Source organism: Cervus elaphus, chromosome X (genome assembly GCF_910594005.1).
Source record: "Cervus elaphus chromosome X, mCerEla1.1, whole genome shotgun sequence".
NCBI classification, from domain to species: Eukaryota; Metazoa; Chordata; class Mammalia; order Artiodactyla; family Cervidae; genus Cervus; species Cervus elaphus.
Genome location: NC_057848.1, coordinates 169,763,447 through 169,780,552, shown reverse-complemented (window position 1 = coordinate 169,780,552; position 17,106 = coordinate 169,763,447). Strand labels below are relative to the sequence as shown.

Here is a 17,106-nt window from a genome sequence, read left to right as displayed (position 1 = left end):
GAACTACAGGCAGGAGTCTGGGTCAAAGGACAGGAGATTGGTGCACCTGGAGGATGGAGAATGAGGCGATGTGAGCAACTTAAAATGGGGAGATTCCACCTTGACTTTATCAAAGGCCGCCTCTGCAGGTGTCCTTGAGGACACTGCCCAAGGAACCCACAAGGCTCCTGTTTCATGCTCACCTGTACCCACAGAATCCCACAGAGGAGGAACAGAGGCCTTCGATTTTCCCTCTGCATCCTCTCAGCCCTGCTTTGGATTTACCAGCATTGGGGTCCTCTCAGCTCATCGTTTATTACCATGTCAAGTCTTGGCAGAGCCTGGGCACCCTCCCTTCTGCTACTCTGATGCAGACAACTTTAGACCTCCACATCATCCAGAAGCCAAGTGAAGGGATATCTCAGGCCACCTCTCTCCCATGGGATACCCAGTGCTGAGGGCTCAGTAGGCTTTTTTCCATCCTGAGTTCACTGGGATCACCATTCATGGTCTTTACCTTGGCTCCTTAAAGCACTGGACACCATTCTCCATTTGCTGACTGGTGGCTGCACCTTCAGACTAGACATTTCCCCTCCCCTAGACTTGGTATAAAGCGGTGAAGTAGATGCTCAACCTCACAGCCCTTCCCTGAGATTTCCTGGGCTCAAATCCAAGGGATGGGATAAATGAACTGAGTAGTCACTCAGGTTCCTCAATTGGGCTCCTGGCAGAGAAGCTCCTGTTTCTCCTGAATTGATGCCTGTGAGATAGTAAATGTCAATCAGCCTGTGTCCCAACAGGAGGAAGTAAGGTGACCTTATCTTACCAAACACGGTCTTCTAAGAACAGGTGCTATTACAGGCAGGTTGATGTCCCTGTGCTCCCACACAGGATCCCAATTCAAGGTCTACAATATCTTTTTGCTTCTCTTTTCTTCTCTCTCTCTTTTCATAATTAAATTTATTTACTATTAATTGGAGGATAATTGCTTTACAGTATTGTTTTTGTTTCAGCCACACATCAATATGAATCAGCCATAGGTATACTGTATGTCCCCTCCCTCTTGAAGTTTCCTCCTACCTCCCAGCCCATCCCACACCTCTAAGCTATCACAGAGCACCGGGTTGGAGCTCTCTGTATCATATGAATATTCCCACTGGTTATCTATTTTACATATTGTAATGTGTGTGTTTTCAATGTTACTCTCTCATTCTGTCCCTCCCTCTCTTTCCCCCCGTGTCCACAAGCCTGTTCTCTAGGTCTGCAAATCCACTGCTGCCCTGCAAATAGGTTCATCAGTACCATCTTTCTGAAATCCATGTATATGTGTTAATATACAATATTGGCTTTCCTTTTTCTGCCTTAATTCACTCTACATAGAAAATTAGGACTAAAATTACCACATGGAAAGTGGAGCTAAGATGGCAGAGGAATAGGACGGGGAGACCACTTTCTCACCTACAAATTCATCGAAAGTACATTTGAATGATGAGCAAACTCCATGATAACTTCTGATCACTAGCAGAGGACATCAGGCGCCCAGAAAAGCAGCCCATTGTCTTCGAAAGGAGGTTGGCCATAATAGAAAAGATAAAAGGAGAGACAAAAGAGTTAGGGACGGAGACCCGTCTCGGGAAGGAAGTCTTAATAGAGGAAGTTCTAAACTCCAGGAAACCCTCTCACTTACAGGTATGGGGGAAGTTTTGGAGTCTCAGAGAGCAACCTAACTGGGAGGAAAAATAAATAAAACCCACGGATTACATGCCTAAAAGCAACTTTCAGCAGAAAAGTACCCCAGACGCTTGCATCCGCCACCAGCTAGTGGGGGCTGAACGGAGAGGAGCGGGAAGCATTGCTTATGGTAAAAACCTGGCCTGAATGCCCTGTGGGCAATCGGAAGGAGCTAACCGGAGATGGCAACTTAAACTGTGGGATAGCAAGAGAGAGAGAGAAAATTAACCTGCGAAAAGCCGTAACTGAAGACACTGCCGGCTGTTGGCAGAACAAAGGAAGGACTGAGCAATTCCGGAGAAGAGCTAACCAGCTGTGGACTGGCCTGTCCCCCGCCAGTGGCAGGAGGCAGGGGGGAGGGGAAAGGGGCAAACCTGGCCCCAGAGACAGCATCCCCTAACAACTGCAAATAGGTTTCCAGTCTCTAACCAAAGACTTTCTGAGATTCTGGAGGATTGACATCTGCCGGGAGGGTCGCAGCTAGAGACCAGCTCCCCAGAAGAGACACAAGGTGTGCCAGACAGGCAGAATCTGAGGCTGGGACCACGGAGGGGAGAAGGTGCACCGCACCCAGGGAGAGTGAGTTCGTCAAGCTCCTGGCTGCCTGAGCTGCTCAGGCTGGGGAAGGCACAAAACGCAGGCACAACTGAGTCCACACTTTTGTGGAGGACCCGAAAACTGGAACCTGAGTGGCTTAGGCCTCAGAAGTGCACGCACCTCAGGGCCCGCTCCCTGTAGAGCAACCTGGAGCCTTGGCACTGTAGATGGGGAAAGCACACACGCCGTGAGCGGGGACAAACCCAGTGTGGCTGGAACACTGCGAGTGCTCCCCATACACACCAGTGATATGTTTGCAGTGCCATCCCCTCCCCACAGCACGACTGAACAAGCGAACCTAAACAAGAGACCACCTCCGCCCGTATGTGTCAGGGCGGAAATTAGAAACTGAAGAGACCTGCAAACAGAAGCCAAATAAACAAAAGGAACCGCTTCAGAAGTGACAGGTGCAACAGATTAAAATCCCTGTAGTTAACACTGACTATACTGGAAGGAGTCTATAGATATTGAGAAGTGTAAGCTTGAAAAAGGAGCTATCTGAAACTGAACCAAACCCACACTGCCCGCAACAGCTGAAAAGAAAAGCCTAGATGTAATTTTACTATTTTTTTTTAATTAAAAAAAATTTTTTTAATGTTTTTCTTTTCTTTTTTTGGAAATGGCAACCCACTCCAGTATTCTTGCCTGGAGAATCCCATGGGGGGAGTAGCCTGATAGGCTACAGTCCATGGGGTTGCAAAGAGTTGGACATGACTGAGCAACTTCACTTTCGCTTTCACTTTCTATTACTCCTCTATTACTCCTTAATTTTCATTTTCATAACCCACTATAACCTTTCAAAAATAAAAGACCCTTTTTTTAAAGCAAACTTCATATATATTTCTTATTTTTTGTGTGTTTTTGTTTTTAATATTGTGTTTTTAAGAGTCTAACCTCTACTCTAGATTTTTAATCTTTGTTTTCCAGTATTTGATATCAATTTTGGACATTGAAGAATCCAATATTCAGTACCCATTTTTACTCAGGAGTGTGATGATTGCTCTCTCCCCCTTTTGACTCTCCTTTTTCTCCCCCAGATCACCTCTATTTCCTCCATCCCCCTTCTCTTCTCAATCCAATTCTGTGAATCTCTGTGGGTGTTCTGGGCTATGGAGAACACTTAGGGAACATAGTACTGTGTAGATCTGTCTCTCTCCTCTTGAGTCCCCCTTTTTCTCCTCCTGCTCATCTCTATCTCCTTCCTCCCTCTCCTCTTCTTATTGTAACTCTGTGAACCTCTCAGGTGTCCCTCACGGTGGAGAATCTTTTCACCATTAACATAGAAGTTTTATTATCAGTGCTGTATAGTTGGAGAAGTCTTGAGGCTACTGGAAGAATAAGACTGAAATCCAGAGACAGGAGACTTAAACCCAAAACCTGAGAACACCAGAGAACTCCTGACTACAGGGAATATTAAGTAATAAGAGATCATCCAAAAGTCTCCAGACCTACACTGAAACCAACCACCACCCAAGAGCCAATAAGTTCCAGAGCAAGACATACCACACAAATTCTCCAGCAACACAGGAACATAGCCCTGAGTGTCGACATACAGGCTGCCCAAAGTCACACCAAACCCATAGACCCATCTCAAAACTCTCTACTCGACACTCCATGGCACTCCAGAGAGAAGAAATCCAGCTCCACATACCAGAACACCGACGCAAGCATCCCTAAATAGGAAACCTTGACAAGCCAATCGTCCAACCACACCCACTGGGAGAAAACTCCACAATAAAAAAGAACCACAGACCACCAGAATACAGAAAGGCCACACGGAACCTTCTCCAGAACAGATCACATCCTGGGCCATAAATCTAGCCTTGGTAAATTCAAAAAAATTGAAATCATTCCAGTCATCGTTTCTGACCAAAGTGCAGTAAGATTAGATCTCAATTACAGGGAAAAAAAATTAAATATTCAGACATATGGAGGCTAAATAACATGCTTCTGAATAACCAACAAATCTTAGAAGAAATCAAAAAGCAAATCAGAATATGCATAGAAACGAATGAAAATGAAAACATAACAACCCAAAACCTATGGGACACTGTCAAAGGAGTGATATGGGGAAGGTTCACAGCAATACAGGCTTACCTCAAGAAACAAGAAAAAAGTTAAATAAACAACCTATGTCTACACCTAAAGCAACTAGAGAAGGAAGAAATGAAGAACCCCAGGGTTAGTAGGATAGAAATCTTAAAAATCAGGGCAGAAATAAATGCAAAGAAACTAGAGACCATAGCAAAAATCAACAAATCTAAAAGCTGGTTTTTTGAAAAGATAAACAAAATTGACAAACCATTATCAAGACCCATTAAGAAACGAAGGGAGAAGAACCAAATCAACAAAGTTAGTAATGAAAATGGAGAGATCACAACAGACAACACTGAAATACAAAGGATCATAAGAGACTACTACCAGCAGCTCTATGCCAATAAATTGACAACATGAAAGAAATGGATACATTCTTAGAAAAGTATAACTTTCCAAAACTAAACCAGGAAGAAATAGAAGATCTTAACAGACCCATCACAAGCATGGAATCAAAACTGTAATCAGAAATCTTCAAGCAAACAAAAGCCCAGGACCAGATGGCTTCACAGCTGAATTCTACCAAAAATTTAGCGAAGAGCTAACACCTATCTCACTCCAACACTTGCAGAAAATCGCAGAAGAAGGTAAACTTCCAAGCTCATTCTATGAGGCCACCATCACCCTAATTCCAAAACCAAACATGCCACACGAAAAGAAAACTACAGGCCAATATCATTGATGAACATAGGTGCAAAAATCCTTAACAAAACTCTAGCAAACAGAATCCAACAACATATTAAAAATATCATACATCATGACCAAGTGGGCTTTATCCCAGGAGTGCAAGGATTCTTTAATATCCTCAAATCAATCAATGTAATACACCACATTAACAAATTCAAAGATAAAAACCATATGATTATCTCAATAGATGTAGAAAAAGCCTTTGACAAATTCAACATCCATTTATGATTAAAACTCTCCAGAAAGCAAGAATAGAAGGAACATACCTCAACATAATAAAAGCTATATATGACAAATCCACAGGCAACATTATCCTCCATGGTGAAAAATTGAAAGCATTTCCCCTGAAATCAGGAACAAGACAAGGGTGCCCACTCTCACCACTACTATTCAACATAGTTTTGGAACTTTTGGCCACAGCAATCAGAGAAGAAAAATAAATTAATGGAATCCAGACAGGAAAAGAAGAAGTGAAACTATCACTGTTTGCAGATGACATGATCCTCTACATAGCAAACCCTAAAGACTCTACCAGAAAATAACTAGAGCTAATCAATGCATATAGTAAAGCTGCAGGGTATAAAATTAACACACAGAAATCCCTTGCATTCCTATACACTAACAACGAGAAAACAGAAAGAGAAATTAAGGAAACAATACCATTCACCACTGCAAAAAAAGAATAAAATATTTAGGACTCTATCTACCTAAAGAAACTGAAGACCTATACATAGAAAACTATAAAACACTGATGAAAAAAATCAAAGAGGACACAAAGAGATGGAGAAATATACCATGTTCAAGGATTGGAAGAATCAATATTGTGAAAATGAGTATACTACATTACTTTTCCAACAAAGTCCGTCTGGTCAAGGTTATGGTTTTTCCAGTGGCCATGTACGGATGTGAGAGTTGGACTGTGAAGAAAGCTGAGCACCGAAAAATTGATGCTTTTGAACTGTGGTGTTGGAGAAGACTCTTGAGAGTCCCTTGGACTGCAAGGAGATCCAACCAGTCCATCCTAAAGGAGATCAGTCCTGGGTGTTCATTGGAAAGACTGATGCTGAAGCTGAAACTCCCAATACTTTGGCAACCTCATGCGAAGAGTTGACTCATTGGAAAAGACCCTGATGCTGGGAGGGATTGGGGGCAGGAGGAGAAGGGGATGACAGAGGATGAGATGGCTGGATCGCATCGCCGACTCGATGGGCATGAGTTTGAGTAGACTGCGGGAGTTGGTGATGGACAGGGAGTCCTGGCGTGCTGCGATTCATGGGGTCACAAAGAGTCGGACACGACTGAGTGACTGAACTGAACTGAACTGAACCCAAAGCAAACTATAGATTCAATGCAATCCCTATCAAGCTACCAATGGTATTGGTAGTTCTTCACAGAACTAGAACAAATAATTTCACAATTTGTATGGAAATACAAAAAACCTTGAATAGCCAAAGCAATCTTGAGAAAGAAGAATGGAACTAGAGGAATCAACCTGCCTGACTTCAGGCTCTACTACAAAGCCACAGTCATCAAGACAGTATGGTACTGGCACAAAGACAGAAATATAGATCAATGGAACAAAATAGAAAGCCCAGAGATAAATCCACGTACCTATGGACACCTTATCTTTGACAAAGCAGGCAAGGATATACAATGGAAAAAAGACAACCTCTTTAACAAGTGTTGCTGGGAAAACTGGTCAACCACTTGTAAAAGAATGAAGCTAATACACCTTCTAACACCATACACAAAAATAAACTCAAAATGGATAAAGATCTAAATGTAAGACCAGAAACTATAAAACTCCTAGAGGAGAACATAGGCAAAACACTCTCTGACATAAGTCACTGCAAAATCCTCTATGAACCACCTCCCAGAATATTGGAAATAAAAGCAAAAATAAACAAATGGGACCTAATGAAACTTAAGAGCTTTTGCACGACAAAGGAAACTATAAGCAAAGTGAAAAGACAGCATTCAGAATGGGAGAAAATAATAGCAAATGAAAAAACAGACAAAGGATTAATCTAAAAAATATGCAAGCAACTCCTGCAGCTCAATTCCAGAAAAATATATGACCCAATCAAAAAATGGGCCAAAGATCTAAACAGACATTTCTCCAAAGAAGACATACAGATGGCTAACAAACACATGAAAAGATGCTCAACATCACTCATTATCAGTGAAATGCAAATCAAAACCTCCATGAGATACCATTACACGCCAGTCAGAATGGCTGCTATCCAAAAGTCTACAAGCAATAAATGGTGGAGAGGGTGTGGAGAAAAGGGAGCCCTCTTACACTGTTGGTGGGAATGCAAACTAGGATAGCCACTAGTACAGTGTGGAGATTCCTTAAAAACTGGAAGTAGAACTGCCATATGACCCATCAATCCCACTCCTGGGCATACGCACCGAGGAAACCAGATCTGAAAGAGACACGTGCACCCCAATGTTCATCGCAGCACTGTTTATAATAGCCAGCACATGGAAGCAACCTAGATGCCCATCAGCAGACATGGATAAGAAAGCTGTGGCACATAACGCAGAGTACTAACCACTATACCTTTATGGCAAAGAAGGAAACTAGAACACTTTCTAACACCATACAAACAAAAAAAATCAAAATGGATTAAAGATCTAAATGTAAGACCAGAAACTATAAAATTCCTAGAGGAGAACATAGGCAAAACATTTTCTGACATAAATCACAGAAGGATCCTCTATGACCCACCTCCCAGAATATTGGAAATAAAAGCAAAAATAAACAAATGGGACCTAATGAAACTTAAAAGCTTTTGCACAACAAAGGAAACTAAAAGCATTGTGAAAAGACAGCCCTCAGATTGGGAGAAAATAATAGCAAACGAAGCAACAGACAAAGGATTAATCTCAAAAATATACAAGCAACTCCTGAAACTCAATTCCAGAAAAATAAATGACCCAATCAAAAAATGGGCCAAAGATCTAAACAGACATTTCTCCAAAGAAGACATACAGATGGCTAACAAACACATGAAAAGATGCTCAACATCACTCATTATCAGTGAAATGCAAATCAAAACCTCCATGAGATACCATTACACGCCAGTCAGAATGGCTGCTATCCAAAAGTCTACAAGCAATAAATGGTGGAGAGGGTGTGGAGAAAAGGGAGCCCTCTTACACTGTTGGTGGGAATGCAAACTAGGATAGCCACTAGTACAGTGTGGAGATTCCTTAAAAACTGGAAGTAGAACTGCCATATGACCCATCAATCCCACTCCTGGGCATACGCACCGAGGAAACCAGATCTGAAAGAGACACGTGCACCCCAATGTTCATCGCAGCACTGTTTATAATAGCCAGCACATGGAAGCAACCTAGATGCCCATCAGCAGACATGGATAAGAAAGCTGTGGCACATAACGCAGAGTACTAACCACTATACCTTTATGGCAAAGAAGGAAACTAGAACACTTTCTAACACCATACAAACAAAAAAAATCAAAATGGATTAAAGATCTAAATGTAAGACCAGAAACTATAAAATTCCTAGAGGAGAACATAGGCAAAACATTTTCTGACATAAATCACAGAAGGATCCTCTATGACCCACCTCCCAGAATATTGGAAATAAAAGCAAAAATAAACAAATGGGACCTAATGAAACTTAAAAGCTTTTGCACAACAAAGGAAACTAAAAGCATTGTGAAAAGACAGCCCTCAGATTGGGAGAAAATAATAGCAAACGAAGCAACAGACAAAGGATTAATCTCAAAAATATACAAGCAACTCCTGAAACTCAATTCCAGAAAAATAAATGACCCAATCAAAAAATGGGCCAAAGATCTAAACAGACATTTCTCCAAAGAAGACACAGATGGATAAGAAACGCATGAAAAGATGCTCAACATGACTCATTATCAGAGAAATGCAAATCAAAACCACAATGAGGTACCATTACACGCCAGTGAGGATGGCTGCTATCCAAAAGTCTACAAGCAATAAATGGTGGAGAGGGTGTGGAGAAAAGGGAACTTTTTTACACTGTTGGTGGGAATGCAAACTAGTACAACTGCTATGGAGAACAGCATGGAGATTTCTTAAAAAACTGGAAATAGAACTGTCATATGACCCAGCAATCCCACTCCTGGGCATACACACCGAGGATACCAGATCTGAAAGAGACACGTGCACCCCAATGTTCATCGCAGCACTGTTTATAATAGCCAGGACATGGAAGCAACCTAGATGCCCATCAGCAGACAAATGGATAAGGAAGCTCTGGTACATATACACCATGGACTATTACTCAGCCATTAAAAAGAATTGATTGGAGTCAGTTCTAATGAGATGGATGAACCTGGAGCCCCTTATACAGAGTGAAGTAAGCCAGAAAGATAAAGACCATTACAGTATACTAACGCATATATATGGAATTTAGAAAGATGGTAACGATAACCCTATATGCAAAACAGAAAAAGAGACACAGATGTACAGAACAGAATATTGGACTCTGTGGGAGACGGCAAGGGTGGGAAGTTTCGAGAGAACAGCATCAAAACATGCATATTATCAAGGGTGAAACAGATCACCAGCACAGGTTGGATGCATGAGACTAGTGCTTGGGGCTGGTGCACTGGGATGACCCAGAGGGATGGGATGGGGAGGGAGGTGGGAGGGGGGATCGGGATGGGGAACACATGTAAATCCATGGCTGATTCATTTCAACGTATGGCAAAAACCACTACATTATTGTAAAGTAATTAGCCTCCAACTAATAAAAATAAATGAAAAAAAATTAAAAAATAAATTACCACATGAGCCAACAATCCCATACTAGGCATGTCCCCTGAGGAAACAGTAACTTAAAAAACACTTCTACTCCAAAGTTCGTTGCAGCACTCTTTACAATAGCTGGGGCATAGAAGCAACCAAGGCCTACATTTGATTTATGATAGGATCTAAGATTTCTCAGTGTGCTGACCACGCCCCTCAGACCGGGGCAGAGTGCTCAGAGGGGACTTGCTTCCCCTTTAGGCTGCAGTGGGAACCGCCATGTATTTTTGAGGTCTCAAAGGGATGATGACAGGGAGGATTTGGTCTGAATGATGTGGTGTGGAACATCCCCACAGCCCCCGAGGTTCTCACCATCCCACCAGGGAACCCGAAACTCTCCCTTCCCAACCTGACGCTCCCCGCTTTGACATGGTCTCTCACTTCCCTGAGATGATCTGGGAAGTGTCATGTCAAAATGCCCGATTGTGACTCCATTTTTTATGGGAGGAGCCCCCATCCTCACTCAGCGTCACAACCATGAATGTGTTGGGGACTAGGTCCCTTTGTTGAATTAAGTTTATTCCTTTAGAGCAAGCTTCTCACCTCCCTGATCCCACCTCCAGCAAACGATAGGGAGCACCACTGTCGGCCAGCTCCACGTGGGGCCTCCTAGAGCTGAGTGCAGGGGGGCCGCTCAGTGTGGCCCCCATGCGGTTTTGAAGTCTGATAACTGGCCCTCAGGGCCGTTATCTAGGACCAAGAGTTCCTTCGAGGGTAGAATCCGGGCCTACCCCCACAGACCAACGCCTTCACCTGAGACACGCTAGACCGCATTCAGCCAATAGCTGTGAGGGACTCAAAAGAGCCAGACCACAGGGTTGGGATGCGGGCTGGGTCACTTTTCTTAAGAGTGGGTTCCCAAAGTCCCTTCAGTTACATTCTGGTCCTCACCTTGGTTCTGGACAAGTCCTAGACACTGAAACGCCACCAAAGAGACGCCACGACTCCCGGTCAATCTCCTCGCCTTTGAAGCGGAAGTGGACGGGAGCTGCGTACGGTCCTACGCGGGGTCTCCTGGGGATGACGGGAGGGGCAAGGCACTACGGGAACCCCAGTAGCTCAGAATTCATCCGTCCCCGGGTCCTCCTTGTGCAGTGTGTTAGAGCCCTGGACGTCTCCAGCTATGAATCCAAGTCCTCCAGCACCCAAACAAAGCCCTCGTCTCCCTGAGTCCCTAGTGGGAGGAGTCAGGGCGCTGCTCTGAGCATCTCTGCTTGTCAGGAGGGGCGCCACTCTGTGAGCCTCCCTCGTTGGGGGAGACCCTCTCACTAGCACTGATGGTCCTCACTTTAAGTCCGGTTATGGTCAAGATGTCCCCCTCTGCAGATCTGGGGCCTAATTCTGCTAGAGGAGGCCCTGCCTTCCCCGAGATCACACAGGTGGAATGAGGGGACCACTTAGAAGTAGCTCTTCTCATCTCTCACGGCTGAGAATTTACAGAATTCTGTCTGGCTCCCTCTCCAGGGGTCCCCTCTAACAGTCAGCATTGTCATCTGAGGTCCTGCTTGGGCTCAGGTCCATTCCTCTGTGAAACAGAAGCTGATCATATTAGACAGAGATCTCACCTCACTGAGGCTTGCCAGACTGAAATCAACCTGACATCTGTCCCCAGAGCTTCCCAGGGAGCCCAGCATCAGATATTTTCCAGGGCCTCCTTTTATGGTGTATGCTACCATGAGTCCACTTTCAGGTCCTCATATTGACACATGATAAATCCTGTAACTCCACTCTCTACTTGATGAAGCTTCTTGTCTTACATCAAGGTCCTAGTCTCCTGAGAATGCCACGTTGGAAGTCAGGGTGATCCTCTTGTGATCCTAGTCCATCAGGGCCTCTGAGAACAGACAGTGCGGATGCAACTTGAGTCCTTCCAGATTCCTCCTGCTCAGCATCCTCACTACATCTACCACAGCCAGGGACTGCTCCCTCTACTGATCTAAGATTCCTCTTCTTAGTCTTTGGGTGACCCCTGTATTCAGGGGTGATTGTCTCCTCAGCGCTCCTTAATGGAGGTTCCCATATCAGCTTCTGTCCCTTGATTAAAGGCTTCCTGGGAAATGCATATTCCTACACACATTGAGCAGATACCCTCTAGAAAATCTTGGAGAAAAGGGGACCTGGGCCCAAAAGTGATGTAAAATTAGGAAATCAGAGCAGAAATCTGGGAACTCAGGACATATGTTATGCTGTCAGAGAAAAAGAGCTGATATATTCTTTCTCTTCAGCCAGATTTAGGGGGTCTGCTTAGTCGCTCAGCTGTGTCTGACTCTTTGTGACCCCATGGACTGTAGCCTGCTGGGCTCTTCTGTCCATGGGAATTCTCAAGGCAAGAATACTGCAGTGTCTGGCCATACCCTCCTCCAGGGGATTTACCAAATTCAGGAATCGAACCCAGGACTCCCATATTGCAGATGGATTCTTTACTTTCTGAGCCAGTAGATTTAGGGTAGTTCTTAAGTATTTAGTCTCGGCACCTCCCTGTTGGTCCAGTGGTTAAGACTCTGCACTCCCAATGCATAGGGCCTGGGTTCGATCCCTGGTCAGGTAACTGGATTACACAGGCCAGAACTAAAAGTTCACGTGCCACAACAAAAAGCATCACATGCTGCAGCTAAAGAGCCTGCATGTGGCACCAAAGATTCCGAGTGTCACAACTAAATGCAGCGCAGCCAAAAAATAACTATTTTTCATTGAAAAATAAAATGTTTACTTTTTACATAGAAGGATAGTGCCACATAGTCTTGTAAGCCTCGATCACTTGAGGGTGTCTGAATTTGCACATGAAGATGATCATGTGGTTGCTGAGCATCATCTCCTTCTCTCCTTTATTCATACCTCTTAATTATTTTGGTGTTTGTATTGCCTTGGCTATGTATCCCAACCCAGTGTTTTGGTCACAGAGTTCTTCTTTCTATCACTCAAGATATCTTTTGGAGTGCTAGAAGACAGTGAATTAACTGCCTCATGAGCACCTCAGGCCGGGGCAAATGGAAGCAATGTGCTCTGGACAAGTTCAGACCAGCGCTCCTGTCCCAGCTCTGTCTCTTGTCAGTTGTGTGGACTTGGGTCCATCCCCAAACTCTGGGAGCCTCAGGTGAAGTGGCTTTTGTAGGGGCTAGTGGCATGAAGCACCTGGCACAGTGCCTGGACCACACTGAAACTTTACACAATATCTGTTTTTACTATGATTATGATTATTTTGTTCCCAGAGGATACCACCTACCCTGAAGAAGTTTTAAATCCAGGAGATGTCAGAGAATCTGTGGCATTCTTAGACATCAAACACCAAATCAGTCCAAAATGCTGTTTAGAAAGAATCTTTCATTTCCACTACTAAATCATATTTTGAGTGTGGTGGTAGTTTTTTTTTTTTTTTTTTTTTTTAGCTGAATGAAATTCACATAGTCTAGAATTTGGTTCTGAGACTAATGCTTCCTTCTTTCCAAACTGCTCTTTCATTTAAACAACTCCTACATTTGTTTTGCCTTGGATAAGGAAATTGCAACCCACTCCAGTGTTCTTTCCTGGAGAATCCCAGGGACGGCGGATCCTGATGGGCTGCCATCTATGGGATCGCACAGAGTCGGACATGACTGAAGTGACTTAGCAGCAGCAGCAGCAGCAGCAGAAGAGACTTGCCTACTGGCCCAGTAGCTATGTGGCTGAGAATCTGTGCTCCAAATGCAGTGGGCCTGGGTCCCATCCCTGATCAGGGAACTAGACCCCACTCCACACACCACAGGTAAAAGATCCTATATGCCACAACTATAACATTCCTCATGCTGTAACTAAAGAACTCTCAGACTGCATGGAAATTCAAGGATCCTGGATGCCAAAGACAAGGCCAAGAATAGCCAAATAAATAAGGAACTTGCCTAAGCTTCATTAGGCCTGGGAAGAATTGGTGGAGGAACACTGGGACATCACTGGCTTGGGCCCTCTCTTCCTCATCTTTCAAAGCTGTGATACCCAGGATCTCCGATAGCTCACAGAAGGGGTGGGGGTGGGGCTGGGTGGGCGGGGGTGGGACTGGGTGGGCTGGGGTGGGGGTGGGTCCGCTGGGGTGGGTGGGCTGGGAGTGGGTGTGGGGAGAAGCCTGATGGGGTGTTCTACAGTCCTCATTCACAGTCCCCATCTTCATATCTATCAGAGCCTGACAGTCCTCCCTTTACTGGACTGTATCCACAAGCCTCCAAACAAAGTTTCACCTCTTACAGTTTGGCAGGGGAGAAGTGCGGGAATTGAGCACATGGGTGCCGCTTTGTGTCACCATCTTCACTGCCCCATGCCTCGTTAGCACTCGGCACTCTCCCGGGACTGGACTTAGGGCGTAGGTTTCCTTCATTTACAGAATCAAGTAATCACTTATCTTACAGAATGCCTTAGATCAAGGTATATGCAAGAAATCAACCTAAGAGAATTGTAGGAACCGTCCCCTGCTGATCACAGAGTTGAGACTTTGGGCATACTCTTTGTTACAGGACGGGGGAATGGTCCCTTGAGACTACATTCAGGTCTTCACCTTGCCTTCAGCTCAGTCCTGGGAATCCACTCCTAGCCACAAGAATGCACTGAACATCAGTCCAAGCTCTTCACCACCAGCTTGGAAGTTTTGCGGAGACACTTCCGGCTATGGCTGCCCTGTGCAGGATCTCTTAGGGATGATGACAGGACCAGGGCTCTGTGGGGACCCCGTCGTTCAGTGTTCAGCGGTCCCTGGGTCATCCTTTAGGGTCCTGAACATGCCGTCTGTCAGAGCCCGGTACACTTTGCCCTACGGACTTGAGTCCTCCAGCCCCCAAACAAGCCCTCACCTCTCCAAGTCCCTAGTGGAGAGTCAGGGCACTGCTCTGAGCATCTCTCCCTGACAGGAGGAGCGCCACTCTGTGAGCCTTCCTCCTTGGTGGCAGAGACCCTCTCATTAGCACTGATGGGTCTCATCTTCCCAGTGGTGATGGCCAAGACGCCACCCTCCTAAGAACTGGGGTTTCTAGCCTGATAGAAAAAGTCCTTCCCTCGCTGAGACCAGATAGAAATGAAGAGACTTCTCATCCCTACAACTCTGCCTGGAACCTCTGGGGTTAAGAATAGGGGCAGGGGTCTGCAAAGCCTCCTCATTTGTGGGTCTAGTGATACTTCTTTCTTCACTCAGGGGTCTCACCATGATCCTGGCCAGTCCTGGGACCTGACCTTCCAACCTGAGATTCTCCCTCCTCTGAACCGAGGCCATTCTTCTTAGACTCAGATTTTGACCTCACAGTGAAATACAAGGCTTCTAAGAGGGAATGTCCTGTCTGGGCATTCTAGGCCTGAGGGCAATTTTGGGCAGGTCTCTGAATGACCTGCATTTTAGGGTGGTTGTCTCTCCAGTCCTCACTTATGGGGGCCCAAATTTTGTCTATCTCTTGGATTAAAAGATTCCTGGGGAAAACCACATCCCTGCAAACTCTTGAGCAGTGTCCCTAATGCAACCCTTACAGTTTCATGTCCCAGACTGGACCTGAGATGGGGAAAATAACACAGAAGTTAGGGGGCAGGATGGGGTGTGCTCCCAGAAAAAAATGCTGACCCATCCTTTCGAAAGCCAGGGTCAGTCTCTTTTCATGACTTGTTTTAATGATTTACAGGCATACTTTTAAAACATTGTACTGCATGTAATCATGGTTCACAAATACTGTGTTTCATTACAACCTGAAAGTTTATGGTAACCATGCATTGAACATGTCTATGGCACCATTTTCCCAGCATCATGTATTCACTTGGGGTCCCTTTTCCACATATTGCTAATTCTTTAAATATTTTAAACTCTTTCCTTATTTTATTTCTTATGGTGCTCTGATCAGTTGTATTTGTTACTATTGTAACAATATGACATTTGTAAATTAAGATATGTGCATTTTTAAGACATCTTCTAGTACACCTATAATAGGATTAACAACTTTTATAAGCACTGGGAATCCCCCAAATTCCTAATGGTTTACCTTATGGCAGTTTTCACTTTATTGCAGTGATCTAGAACCCAACTCACCATATCTGAGATATGAGTACAATTCTAAAGGAAAAAGCCATCCAAGATGGTTTTGTGGTATTCTGATTGAGGTCATCTGACACTGCACAGAGAAACGATCTGACTGTCCCTGTCATCTGTTTCTCTTCCTTTTTCCTGTCATTTCCTGAGGTAGCCTTCAAGGCTTTGTGCCTAAAGAAGTGCATTGGGAAAAAATAAAATAAAAGAAGTGCACTGGAATATATCCAGAGGCCTTACTTTTATCCCAAGATACATTTAAGTGGTAAGGAACACAGCTCTGCTTTAGGACAAGAGGAGTATAACAGAATAGGATCTAGAGTAATTCAAAGAAGAATCGAATTCCAGGCCTATCAGTTACGAGTGTTCCCCAGCAAGGGCTCACTGCCTGATGCACATGGAAGTGAAGACTATGGAACGGGCTTTTGAGAGAAAAACTTTAACCCAAGGTGGAGTAGCAAGAAGACAGGAAGTCGGGCTCTCAAATCTGTCTCCTCAATCCAGAGTTTGGGGTAAAATTAAAGGGTTTAGTGGAACTGCAAACTTGGAAGCTAATTGGCTAGTCTTGAATTAGTTCATGTGAGCTATTCATGCTGCTAGAAGCCAAATTGTCCCTATTGAAGGACTTCATACAGTTCTCCCATGGCAACACTCCTACTCTGAGAGTTGCACAGACTGAACCCTCTTGGTCCAGGGCTCATCCTGGAAATGGGCTCCTTTTTTGCACTTGTATAGTGCTGCCTCTAAAAATAACTCAAGGTTTGATTAATCAATAACCTGTTTTAAGGAGGAAAAACCAGTTTAAACTGGTCAGTGCTTTATGTTTCAATCCCCCCATTTCTCTTTGTACATTCTTCAAGCTTGTGGGAAACCATCCTCAATTTGGTTAATGAATCTCAAATTGTGCAGAAAATGATAATCCCAGGTCACAGATTTTGTACCAACAGGACTGGAGTGTTATATAAGCATTGACAACGTTGGATTAATTGGTATTTAAGAAAGGTGATTATCAGAGGCTTTGTTTCCTTCACATGTGTCTTTACAGGATATTGCTTTAAATTTGGCATTTTGGTGGCTGCATGGAATTTATCACTACTGGGTCAGCTGTCTTGGCTTTTCCTGGACACTCATCAGCCCAACCTGAGCTCTGCAGTTGAATGATTAATTTCTTC

General features: G+C 44.3%; 1 long non-coding RNA gene across 1 annotated transcript; it reads right to left on the bottom strand.

Moving 5' to 3' along the window:
• Positions 1 to 3: 3 nt before the first annotated feature.
• LOC122689626 lies at positions 4 to 16,075 on the bottom strand. Its single transcript, XR_006339863.1, has 3 exons — positions 15,938 to 16,075; positions 683 to 739; positions 4 to 46 (listed from the first exon to the last, which is right to left on the bottom strand). It is a non-coding gene; the product is annotated as an uncharacterized LOC122689626 (long non-coding RNA).
• Between the last annotated feature and the right edge of the window lie 1,031 nt (positions 16,076 to 17,106).